At 46.0% G+C, this 12059-nt stretch overlaps 1 long non-coding RNA gene across 1 annotated transcript; it reads left to right on the top strand.

Moving 5' to 3' along the window:
- The first annotated feature begins 3966 nt into the window (after window positions 1-3966).
- On the top strand, window positions 3967-6416 carry LOC115639881. Its single transcript, XR_003997761.1, has 2 exons — window positions 3967-4093; window positions 6010-6416. It is a non-coding gene; the product is annotated as an uncharacterized LOC115639881 (long non-coding RNA).
- The last annotated feature ends 5643 nt before the right edge of the window (window positions 6417-12059 follow it).

The raw sequence follows: 12059 nt of genomic DNA, 5'->3' as shown, positions 1-12059 counted from the left end.
TGCATTCTCCCGGTCTCAGAGCACCCTTGGGGCTGCTTAACATACTCACTGCTTTCCTATAGGCCCTGGGAAGCAGACATAGACACATCTGATAGCAGTGAGTGCCAGCCAGACTGCACTGGAAGTACTTCTGCAGAACCCTTACACCAATTCTCCATCTGCCTGGGAGATCCTTTGCTCAGGAAATGCTCTCGGGAGTTCTTTCTGCCCACTTTAAGGTAACTTTGCATGCCAAAGTGGTGTAATTCAGAATCAGGCACAGTCTCTGGTATCCAATTCTTTCATGATTATCACACAAGGTGACAAGAAATACTCAGTCTCACATGCAATCTCTGGTGTCATTACACTCACAGTCCCACATAGGCTCACAAGAAGTATTCCGGTCTCATATATGGTTCTTGTGGCATTCGATGCACTCATGGTCAACACAGGGTAATCTTGGCAGCTAAAGGTTCTTCCGGCTCGTGGTTTCTCTTGAATGTCTGGTGTCCCAAGAAAATAAAAGATCAGGACATAAAAACACATAACGCAATGATGTTGAATATATCACAACATTTTTCATGCCCACTGGGATCTCCCTTTGAGGTATTTTGCTGATGCGCACAAATACCGGCACAATTTACTGTGGAAGACAGGATACTGGGCTAGCTGGACCGTTGGTCTGACCCAGTGTGTTCTGATGTAACAATCAGGGTTTGTTTATCCATGCCTGGTAGACCTTTCCCTTCAAGTTGCTTTGTAAAGACTTTGTGCATATGTGGCAATGTTTCCATACTTCGGAGCATTGCCTCTGTTCACAATGAATCTTTAGGAGCATTGCACGCACCCAGTAATCGTTTTAGTCACCACTGAAAACCTCTACGATTCACGGCATCTATCGCCTCGTGACTCCAAAGTGTTCCACTGGGCATCATGGCCCCCACCTACTCTTTTGTACTGGGCCCTCAGTCTACTTTTAACAGGACAGGAGCACAGATCACCAATAAAAAAGAACCACTCTCAAAGCTGGCCCAGATCAGCCACCAAGGTTGGGGGAAATACCCTGCTCACACAAGTTAACAACCCAATGGTGGGCAGCGTCATGAGGCTGGCATCCAGGGAAGGATTTGCAGATACTGCCTACAATATTCATATTAATCTCAAACACAAGAGTATTTAGTAAAAGAGAGAATAAAGGTGCAAAGGAAAGGCATATGGGCCTTCAGCTCTGGGGTACTGACCTGATCCACCCCACTTCAGAGGATTAGCTGGTTCAGGAGTGTCAGAGAATGGCATACAGGGCATTTCCCTTCTAGGAGGCGCCAGCTCTGATTCAGTCCCTAGGGGGGCAGGGGGCTGCTGGCTCAGGGCTGCAGGAGATGGGATATGGGGCCTTTCCTCTTTCATGGGCACCAGCTTTAATCCAGCCACATTTGCTAGATCAAGAGGATCAGGGTATGAGCTATGAGGTCTTTTCCTCCTTCATTAACTGGTTCCAATCCCATCCCGGATAGTAGTGACCCAAATATTGCCTGTTACGCAGTGAGTGTCAGACCAGTTCTTAGTGCGATAGGTACCATCATCGCATTATATAAGAATTTAGCTAGGTGGCTAATGGGGTGTGTATGGAGACAGATTTTGCAATGGGTTAATGGATAGGCAGATAAATAGACACACACTAGGCAAGGAAGGCTAGATAGAAAAGTACCTGCCAGGCTCACATGAACTGAAGGCCTTGCACAAGGAAGTTCTCTCTGCTGGCGACAAAGAGTTCTTGTTGGGCGTCTTAATTATCTACTTCCTGCCAATACAAATTTAAAAAGTAGGGATGGTTGAAAAAAATCTGTCTAAATTGCTTTAGGTGGAAATTTAGGGTTTCAGGTCAAATGATATTTTTCACAAAGTTTCTGCTTTCCACAGCAAACTTTGATTTATTTTTTTGTCAAAAATGGAAGGTTCTAAATCCAGAATATTTCAACTCTTAAATGCTTCTTTGGTGCCTCATGGGAGTTGTAGTTTGGGTGCTCCCATTCTCCTCTTTGGGCCAGGCTCCCCAGCTGGATTTCATGTCCCATAATGCACAGTAAGCATGCTTCTCCTGGGATGGACTGCCTCTCCTTGAGAAAAGGCAAGATTGGGAGTATGCTGGGATGTGGTCTGACCAAGGAGCCTGGGCTTTAGACGAGGATGGACAAATAAGACTCCTGAACTACAACTCCGATGAGGCACCATGGTGCCATTTCTAAATTGAAATTGTTCCATTTTTGCATGAAACATTTCAGTTTTCAATCCAAACAATTAAAATTTTACACTGATTTAAGAAAAAAAATTCTGGCCAACTCAAATAAAAAGTGCCATGAACCCATCAGCATCTGTGACAGATGAAAATCCAACCTTTTCAGAAAGTTCACTTTGCAATATAGCTCCATTTCCTCCACCCCCAGTTCTGGGCTCAGCAGAGTCTTTTCAAAACAAGAGTTGTCCCACAACTACTCATGCTAAAGTCACAGTAAGACACCTCACCGCATCTTGGATACAACTTACATTCACGCAAGTCCCTTCTTTGGTATGAAACGTAAAACAGATCTCAACCATCCATAGTCATTCAAGATCCCATGTCATTTCCCCCTTATCCAATTTCTATAGCAGGAAAGAGCAGAAATCTGAGATTTCCCATTCACCCAAGAGATCAGAGAAGCTTCTGATCTGAATCATCAAAACTTTTGAAGTCTATTCATCGTTACTTTCCATGGTTCTCAGTTCAGGAATCAAAAACCTTCATGACTTGGTCTTCTTCAGTCATTACCACCAACTATTCCTCTTCACTGTTGTTCATTCTCCCATATACTCCCTTTGCAGTACGAGCATACAGCCTTTAAAGTAGAAATGTTGGTCAAATAATGACCATGCTGGTGAAGGGTCAACCAGCGCAAGGACTATGATACATTTGAGTACCTCTTATTAGTCCCTCAGAATAGGGCTTTCAGGTTGCACAATCCCCTCTGCATAGAAATTAACATCATCCATTTTCAGTTTGCAACCAAGAACACCCAGAGACTGCCTGCAGGGAGCAGGTCCTGAGCAATTATAGGTAGAAATATATTCATACGTAATATTCTGTGGTCAGAGAAGAACATGCATATAGACATGTAGGTCCACAAATATCCCCTTTCTCTCTCCTCCACCTTTCAATGCTTCAATTCTATATTTTTTATGGAATAATTTAGCCAAAGATTTCCAAAGAAGCCAAAGGGGCTTGGATGCCCAATTCTCAATTAAAGATAAAAGATTCCCAGGAAATTGGCATCCAAATCCCTCAGGTTGTTTTGAAAAGTCCAGTCTTGAGTTTTTCTGTCTATCGCCAGACACACTCATCTGCTGTTGGTCTGTCTATCCATTCCCCAACTCCAACTCCTCACCCTTGAATTCAGTGCAAACAAAACCCTCTACCTCTTAAAATATTAGCCATCAAAGACACTTCAGAAACAGCCTCTTAAAAGCATGGGGAGAGACTTTCAAAAGACCCTGAGCAGTGTAGGAAATCCCACTCTTTGTCTCTTTCTTCACCCTTGGGACCATGGAGTTTCTTCATTGGATTAGGCTGTTGAGCTGCCAAGTCCAACCTCCCAACTCCCACTGAATCAGATCGGGAGCTCCCCAAGTGGAGTCAATGGGCCAGGTCCCCAACTGGTGTAAACTGGCTGTATCTCCACTGACTACAATGGAGCAATACCAATTTACACCAGCTGAGAATCCAACTCTACGTCTTCCACAGGGAGGGAAAGCCCTCCATTGAACTTGGCTGATGACTTGTTCTGGGAGGGAACAGAAATGGCTTGACCTCCCCTGATACCAACACCTCCAACCTATCTACTGGAAACTCCACCTAACCCAATTCCCCTCCCAATGTGCCCCTCATAGCAGTACTCAGAGGTTCCACCGGATGATACCACCAATTGGTCCTGACCCTGTGTGTATGTTGTCCAAAGTTTATCTAGATGGCTTCGTGGATGCCGAAGAGGAAGACTTCTACAACCTCTGGACAACAGCCTCCACTTTTATCATCCTCTTCCTCCTGAGTCTTTTCTACAGCACCACGGTGACACTGATCAAGGTAAAGAGGAGATTTGTTGCTGCAGGAGGGGGAGGAGAGGAGAATGCCCTAGTCTAGACTGTGATGCATCAAGGGGAACGTGCTTGGAAATTGGGGTTGGAGCTTAAGGGAGTTAGAAACCCAATTCCTATTGTTTTTTAATAGGAGTCAGGCGCCAAACTCCCAGCCTGGCAGATGCACTGGGTTGGATGCCTAGTGGACCCAAATGAGATCACAATAGTACATTAGAGAGGAGGTTGGTTGCAATTGGTGGAGAATCCAGCAGGCAGGCAAAGCGAAGAGAGGGGTCCAAAATTCCAGCCTCAATGACAACGCCATCAACTGTTGTTCTTATTTAGGTCCCTGTAGTCTCATTGTGATAGGCTCTGCATGCACACATGAGACACCACAGCCCTTGCACCAAAGAGCTTGCCATCTATTTCTAGAGAAGACAAAATTGTTGCCCCCAATTTACAAATGGAGAACTGAGCAATAAAGCAACTTCCTCAAAATCTCACAGAGTTTTTGGCATGGACAGGACTCTTGAATCCAACCCAGTGTCCTAAACATGGTGCCAGCTGACTTCTCTGCTAAACACTGTCAAAGCCAAATTCCAGATGCACCACCATGTAACTGAGGGATTAACTGAGGCTAGAGAGAGACAGAGGTAGTTGGTTTTGGCCAAGGCTGGTCTTTTCAAGGGAGCCTAAAGACAGAGGAATAAAAAATTGGCCTTTAAATTGGCATCTGTTGCTTAGTGCAAGCATGTAAGCAAACAGTGTGAACAGATGACACTTGTGCCAAAACCCATGTTCATCTCATCAGCTGCAAATCTGCGCTCCCATCAAAGCCAAGAAGGAAGGTCTCTCATTGATAAAGAAGACCAGCTCTGTCGCTCACGGAGCTCTCATCCTGATCTCTAATAGTTAGAGACTAACTTAAACTAGAAGCATGTGGTTTAATATCCTCTCAAAATTATTATCCACGTTGACTGTAACTCTGCATATTTTTGGTATCCACTTAAATATCCAGTCCAACCTAATCTTTGTGAAGTGCTTAGATACCACAACTAGGCTAGGAAGGCAGCATGGTGTAGTGGCTTGGGGCCAGATTTTCAAAGATATTTTGGTGCCTAAATTCCTTTAAAAATCTGACCTTTGGTCACTGGGCTAGAAGCGTAGACTCCTGGGGTCTACTTTGACCTTGGGCAAGTCACATCCACTCTCTGCTACTCTTTCCCTCCATCTGGTGTCTGTCCTGTCTATTTAGACTGTAGGCTCTTCAGGGCAGAGATGGCTCTTATTACAGTGCCCAACATAATGGGGTTCTGATCTCAGTTGAGACCTTTTCCTGCTACCATAACATAAATCATTACTAATAGGACAGGCAACATAGACATTGATATATCAGCATCCAGGCAACTGATGGGATCATAGATCTCCAGAGGTTAGGAATAGGATGTTCAAAGATGCCCAAGTGGAATTTTGAAAGAAAAACTTTGTCCAACAACTCAGTATGCAAGGTCAAGTCCAATCTGACACGTGCAAATTCAGGAGTTTGTGCAGAGGTGGAAATTTGGAGGCCTAGATGAAAAACTGGTCTTAAAACATCCAGCTGAGATTTTCAAATCTCCCGAAGTCATTTAGACTTGGAACTGTGTATCCAGATCCCTTAGCCACCTAGAAAAAAATCTCAACCTCTGTTTTTCTGTCATCTTCTTCTCGCAAGGGTCCTAGAACCAGATTCTGGACCTCAGGCTGAGTAGTATAAGAACCGGAACAGAATAGAGTACAATAAAATATAACAGAACTGCACTGTGAGGAAATTAATGGGATGGCAAGAAAAATAACTAATTACTCAACATGAATAGGCTGGCAGACTTTGGAATTCAGTGAATGTGACTTGTGTCCTACATAATGGTAATTTTACCATTTCAGGTGAAATAAACCCAACAGCCCAAGATTGTTCCAACCAAAGGAGTCCACGGAAAGCGATTTTCCTGAAGAACCGTTCCAAACTTTGCTCCATTCTGTCACCTGCGTAATTGTTGTGTTCACCTGCCTGTGGAACATTCTCAGACATCGTCTGAATGTAATTGGACTTTCTGTCTATTGTTTATGCTCTTTCCTCTCCATTTTTAATGCACATTTGGCCAGTTTTTTATTTCTTTCTATTCTGGTAATCTCTGCTTTATGCAAAATGCAATCTCTGCTGGCATAAGAAGTTGCACGTTAATGGATATATGTAATCAAATTGCACAACTTGTTGTTTCCCCAGGCGTTTGTACTTCTCATCCTGTACATATTTTTCATGTTGAAATAAAGAGATTTATTATGTTGACATATCAAGAGCTTTCTTGTGGATCCTTATTGCTCCTTGGTACTCCCTATTACGTGTAAGCATTTCACAGTAACAAATAATTGTTTTCTTTGCCCTTACGGCTCACAGAGTTTAAAGCCAGAAGGGACCAGTAGATTATTTAACCTGACCTCTTACAGAGCACAGCCCAGAGAACTTTACCCAGTAATTCATGCAGTGGAAGAAATTATTCTAATCTCTTATCGTAAAAAACCCTATGTGCCCAATACCTTGTGGTTGGACTGGAACTTACCTTTAGGAAGAGACATCCCATCTTGATTTAAAGACTCTAAGTGAAGGAGAATCCATCACCTCCCTTGGGAAGCAGTTCCAATGATTACTTCCTCTCACTGCTAAAAAGTTGCCTTTTATTTCTCCTTTGAATTTTTGCCACGCCTGGATCTTGATACCCCTTTGTCTGCTGGATTAAAGGGTCCATTACAATCAGAGATATTCACCCAGTTGCCTCTGAAATTTCTCTAAGGGTCCGCTAAATAGACTGGACTCTCTAAGTCTCTCTCCAGACCATATATCTGCACCCAGTACATTAGGGTCTTATCTCCGTTTGGTCCGATAGGTATCATGATACTAGAAAAGAGATGAACAACATCAAAGCAGTTGGTAAATACTTGTAAAATTGCTGAGACATTAAATGGGCAAAATTAAAATTACAATGCGATTGTGGGAAATTATCCTTTCAAAGCACTACAGAGTTCTGCAACTGTGGTTTAAATTCTGTAGTAACACTAACACATGACGCAGTATGTTGAGTTGACATTGCAGGATAAGATAAGATAAGAACCTGTCTCAGGTTCTTAGCTGATGCCAACACCACAATGTCTTTCTCTGGTCTGATCTTTTGCATCATTCAGTCTCACGTGATAAACCCAGTCACGGTCCAAGATTAAACAAGGTTCAGGCTTGGTATGCAGAGACCTCAGCTTGTTTAGTACCATGGTAAATGCACCATTAAAAACCCTTTTAATCTTTTATGAAAAATACAGAAAGAAGAAAACCAGGTAAAGCCTGTGAAATGTAATGTGTTAAATCCAGCTTTCATTTTAACAACATCCCTGGTTCCCCTTCATCCAGACAGATTTTAGGAGGAAAAAGCCCTTGTTTGATGGTCTCTTTAGATGCTATCAGAGATAGTAACAACTGTCCTTTCAAGGAAAAGAGACGAAATTAGTTGAGATGGCTGGGGCTGTCGCTGTTGCTGTTGTTGTTAAAATCTGATCCTGTTTCCTAGAAGACAAAGCAAACACACATAAAACGGAAGGGAAATGACCAGCAAAGATAGAAAATGCAGCTTCTGTCTCTGGGGTTGACTTTCACTTGCAACCTCACTGATGGCGAAACACGGGCATAGCACCCAATCTTACCAGCCACTCCGAGCTATGGCAACCTCGTACCAGCGTAGGGTGTTTAGGGCCTTGCTTTCACTTGGCCCTGCTCTGGTCTGATCACAGTGTTGCAGAATGTGCAGTCGTGGCCAGCTAAGCTAGACTTTTATCAGACAGAAGGAGAAAGAGAGAGAAAAGAAGGCAGAAAAGGAAATGAACTCATTATGGGTGCAGGGGGAGACAAAGTCTCACATCCCAGGTAGTGTCTGGAATTCAACCGGAGCCAGTGGAGGTGGTGGTATCAGCTGGGTCCCTCTCTCTGGTCCAGTCTGGTCAGGACATCTCTCAGGATTAGGTTTAGGGACTCCAAAAGAAAGTGTTAGGCAGAATAGCCCAGCCCCTCATTATATTGTCCACTAATTAGGCCTAATTCCCAACATACCCATTTTGGTTCATTGATTTTTGTCTCACACTATTCTCGTTTACAGGCATGATCCTCACAGTCCTTGAGTTACATCAGTGGGTTTTCAGCTTGGACTAATTCAGTCTGTCTCCCTTTCATGCCTTTTCCCGTCCACATTTGTTGTTATAGGTTACTGTGCCCTCTTACAAACATACGCTCACTTTTTACAGTCGAGCGCACAATTAGGATAACTTTGTAGGCCCAATTATCGCAACAAAACCCTGCCCAAGAAAAATGCGGATGCTTCTCCGAATGTTTTCTTGTTTTCTCAAGTCTTTCTCCCTAAAGAGAGTTCTGGATCTCCCGACCAAACATGCCAAGAAATTCCCATTCTGTTCTCCTCTGGATTTCAGAAGTACAAAGGCAGCCATGAAATTGTTTCCAAGCACCTCACAGCAGTCCCTGGCTGGGATTCTAGGGGAATGGTTCTTATATTATTTTTCCAGCTCAATTCACTCCAGAAGGTGAATAACTCACCTTAACTTGAGCAACAGAAGCAAGAAAGATTGAGGAGTGATCTTCTCCTGTCTTCTGACTTACAGGCTTAGCCATTGGCCAGTCCCCTCATGGACAGGCTTAGCCACTGGCCAATGAATCCAGGCTGCAATTTCTACTCTGCTCAATAGCAAGAAAATGGAGACTGGTAGAATTATCACATGGGTATGCCAGTGATGAAGCACAATTAAAAGAGATGGGTGTGACATACAACCGTGCCTTTGCAAGGTAAGACCAGCTCTTTGGTGCAACTGGATTCAGTCACCCCACTCAGTAGAGGCTTACTCGTGTTTGGATTCCACCAGGTGAGACGTAGCTGAGATGCACATGTTGTAATGGTCTGATGGGTCTGCTGGTAGGTAACAGAGCTGGGAGACTGTAACGAGTGAGAGGCAGAAAAAGGATTATTTTATATTAAGACCCTGAGTGTTCAGGTTCTTCTCCAGAAATATGCCTTTATCTTTTCTGCAGAAATAGGCTGGGGAGAGCTCACAGGAACAGGATGTGCAGGGAAAACCCTGGTGTGGAAGGGTGATCCAATGCTTAGTGACTTGGATTCAATTCCAACATTTCCTGCCTGACCTTGGGCACACCACTTACCTGACCTATGCCTCAGCTCCCCATCTGTAAATGAGGATGATGCTATTCCTCCTACCTCAATGGGGCATGTGAGAGCTTAAAGACAGGAAAGTGTGTGAGGTGCCCAGGTGCAATGGTAACGGCTGCCAGAGAAGTACTCAAAATCGAGGCATGTTGCTGCAGAGTCAGAAACGAATAAGTTCAGTGAGCATTTGAGAAGGTTCGTGATGATCTGCTTTGGTTCAAGAAATGTCTGAGGTTTGGGGAGGTGAATAAGCAGCTGTGGGGGAAGGCCAGTATACCAAGGTTGCCCAGGCCCCCGGGTGGGGGAGGTGAAGTACCAATTCCTATTACTTCAATGGAAACCGAAGGGCAGAACCTGTAAATTGTCACAGCTTCATTGACATCAGCATCAGTTCAAATTCTCATTGACTCTCCTGACTAATCACTCCCTGACTTCTTCCAAACATCTCAGGAGCTTGCAATAAAGGGTCTGGCGGGAATGTTAAAAATATTGGGCTTGGAAGGCAGGATGATATTCTGAATGTATTTACAGGGTATCCAGATACGGGGGAGAGTCTTGTGTAGATATGAGAGACAGAGAGAGAGAGAGAGAGAGAGAGAGGATGAATATACTTGTACAAAACTTTCTTCTCTTCCCTGTAGCCACCTTTTCTTTCTTTAAACGTCTCCTGGCAGTTTGTTGTTGTTATACAAAGGGTCTCTTCTCGTCCTTGCTCCTGTGACGGTGGTGAGAAGTAGCTGGGTGGTTCCTCGCACCGTGACTGGTGGTGGAATGTCCACTGCAATTTGATGTGTTTAGAACTGATCAATTGGTGGAGTTTCAGGACACAAGAAGGGATCGCTGTGATCGGCATGTCCCCCGGCGGTTCCTGGCCCAAGCCCCCACCTTCTGGTCGAGCAGAGCAGTTAGAAAGAGAGGCCAAAGCTGGCTTTAAGGACTGTGAGTCCTGGAGAGTTCACTACAGTCCAGAAATCAGGACTGCAACCCCCAAAGTATTGTAAAGCTGTGAAATTTCCCCTGGACCTGTCAGTGTCCCGGAGAGGCGGATTGAAGAGGCCAGAGGCCGAGGTGTATGGTTTGAAAGCTCTGTTTGCACAGAAGGGCAGGGACCAGAGGAGAAAGGGCGCGTGTTGGGTTATCTCATCCATCCATGGATCACAGAGGGCTCTTCCCTAGCTTTAACAAACGGTCTTGTCATCAATAAGCTCCTACCGAATTCATGGCCATGAAAACCATGTCATGGACCATGAAATCTGGTCTTCCCCCATGAAATCTGGTCTTTTGTGTGCTTTTATCGTGTACTATACAGACTTCAAAGAGGAGACCAGTGTTTCTCAAATTGGGGGTCCTGGCCCAAAAGGTAGTTGCAGGGGGGGTCACATGGTTATTTTAGGGGGTTGCGATCAGGCCTGCTGACAGGGGAGGTGAAGGGAGCAATTGCCAAGGGGCCCAGATGATTTGAAAGGGCCCGGCACGCTGGCCCTGTTGCAGTAGCAGTGGCCGGGAGCCCTGGCTCAGGTCAGCGCCAAAGGAGCCAGGAAGGGGCTGAGGGATCAGCAGAGGGTCCGTCAGGGGGACTACTGGCAGGAAGGCGGGAAGCAGGAAACACAATGAACAGAGTCACGGGGCAGAGCTCTGTAGCCTCCGAGGAGAGCTGGGAACCCAGGCTGAATGGTCTTTGTGTGCCCAGCCCAGGAGGGTTTCTCCGGCTGGACCCAGCCCCAGGCTCTGCCGCCCCCGGCCCAACCCGCAGGTACTAGGTGCTGGAGAGACCCAGGGCCAGCGCTGGACAGGCAGGAAAGAGGCACTGCACAAAGGCCCCGGGAGCTACAGGTCTTGCAGCCCCTGGGGATCTGCTCCCAGGCGGGAACGCGCCTGGGAAGGGCCGGGACAGTGATGGAGCCACTGCCCTCACGCTGCCTTTGGCTGGGGCTGGCTCTGCCCCGGGGCAGCACAGAGAGAGGGCAGAGCCTGGGGGCGAGGGATCAGAAAGGGACGAGGGGAGGGGAAAGACAGTGTGAAATGGGGGGGGGGTTGAACTATCTCTGTGCAGCCAGGGACGCCCAGGGGCAACCAAGCTGGTGCTAGGGGGAGGGGAGGGGTAATGAAATCCCCTATTTCCCCACTTCTCTCTCCAAGAGGCAGAAAATTCTCCTCCATTTCTCCCTGATTGTCACTGATGGGTATAAAATCCAGGCCGGTTTCTCTCCTTTCCTCTCATGTCAGTGGCCCTTTCTCTCGTCTCCACCTCAGATTGTGCCCCATTTTCTCTCTAATTCATCCATGTCAATTAAAAATCGCCTCAGGTTTGGGATATTTTCCCATGCATTTGACCTGCAGCAAAGTGTCCTTTGTCAGGTGGGAAACGGTTACCCTGAGTCATTCCCCAAATGGGAAGGGGGTTGGTGGGTGCAGCCCTGAGACGCGGCTGGCCGTTCTCTGCCAGCCACAAGGCCCAGCATGGCCCAGGAAGGCAAAATGGCGGCAAATAGAGACTGCCCAGCCCCAGGTTACCCGCCCCGAGCTGCTGCCTCCCACAGCTGCCCAGTGCAGCTCCCTCCAGCCACTAGCTGCTAGTCACCTGCCTACCCCTGCTGCTGGGGAGCGTTCCTGCTCCATGCCCCTCACGTGCCCTCTTAAAATACCTCCCCAAATGGCTCCCTGCTGCCCATGGAGGCTGGTGGTGTGGAACTATCACTTCACTTTATTAACTGAACTTTCATA

Source organism: Gopherus evgoodei, unplaced genomic scaffold, assembly GCF_007399415.2.
Source record: "Gopherus evgoodei ecotype Sinaloan lineage unplaced genomic scaffold, rGopEvg1_v1.p scaffold_143_arrow_ctg1, whole genome shotgun sequence".
In the NCBI taxonomy this organism is placed as follows: Eukaryota; Metazoa; Chordata; order Testudines; family Testudinidae; genus Gopherus; species Gopherus evgoodei.
The sequence above is the reverse complement of the archived record's forward strand: the minus strand, read 5'-3'. Positions and strand labels throughout refer to the sequence as shown.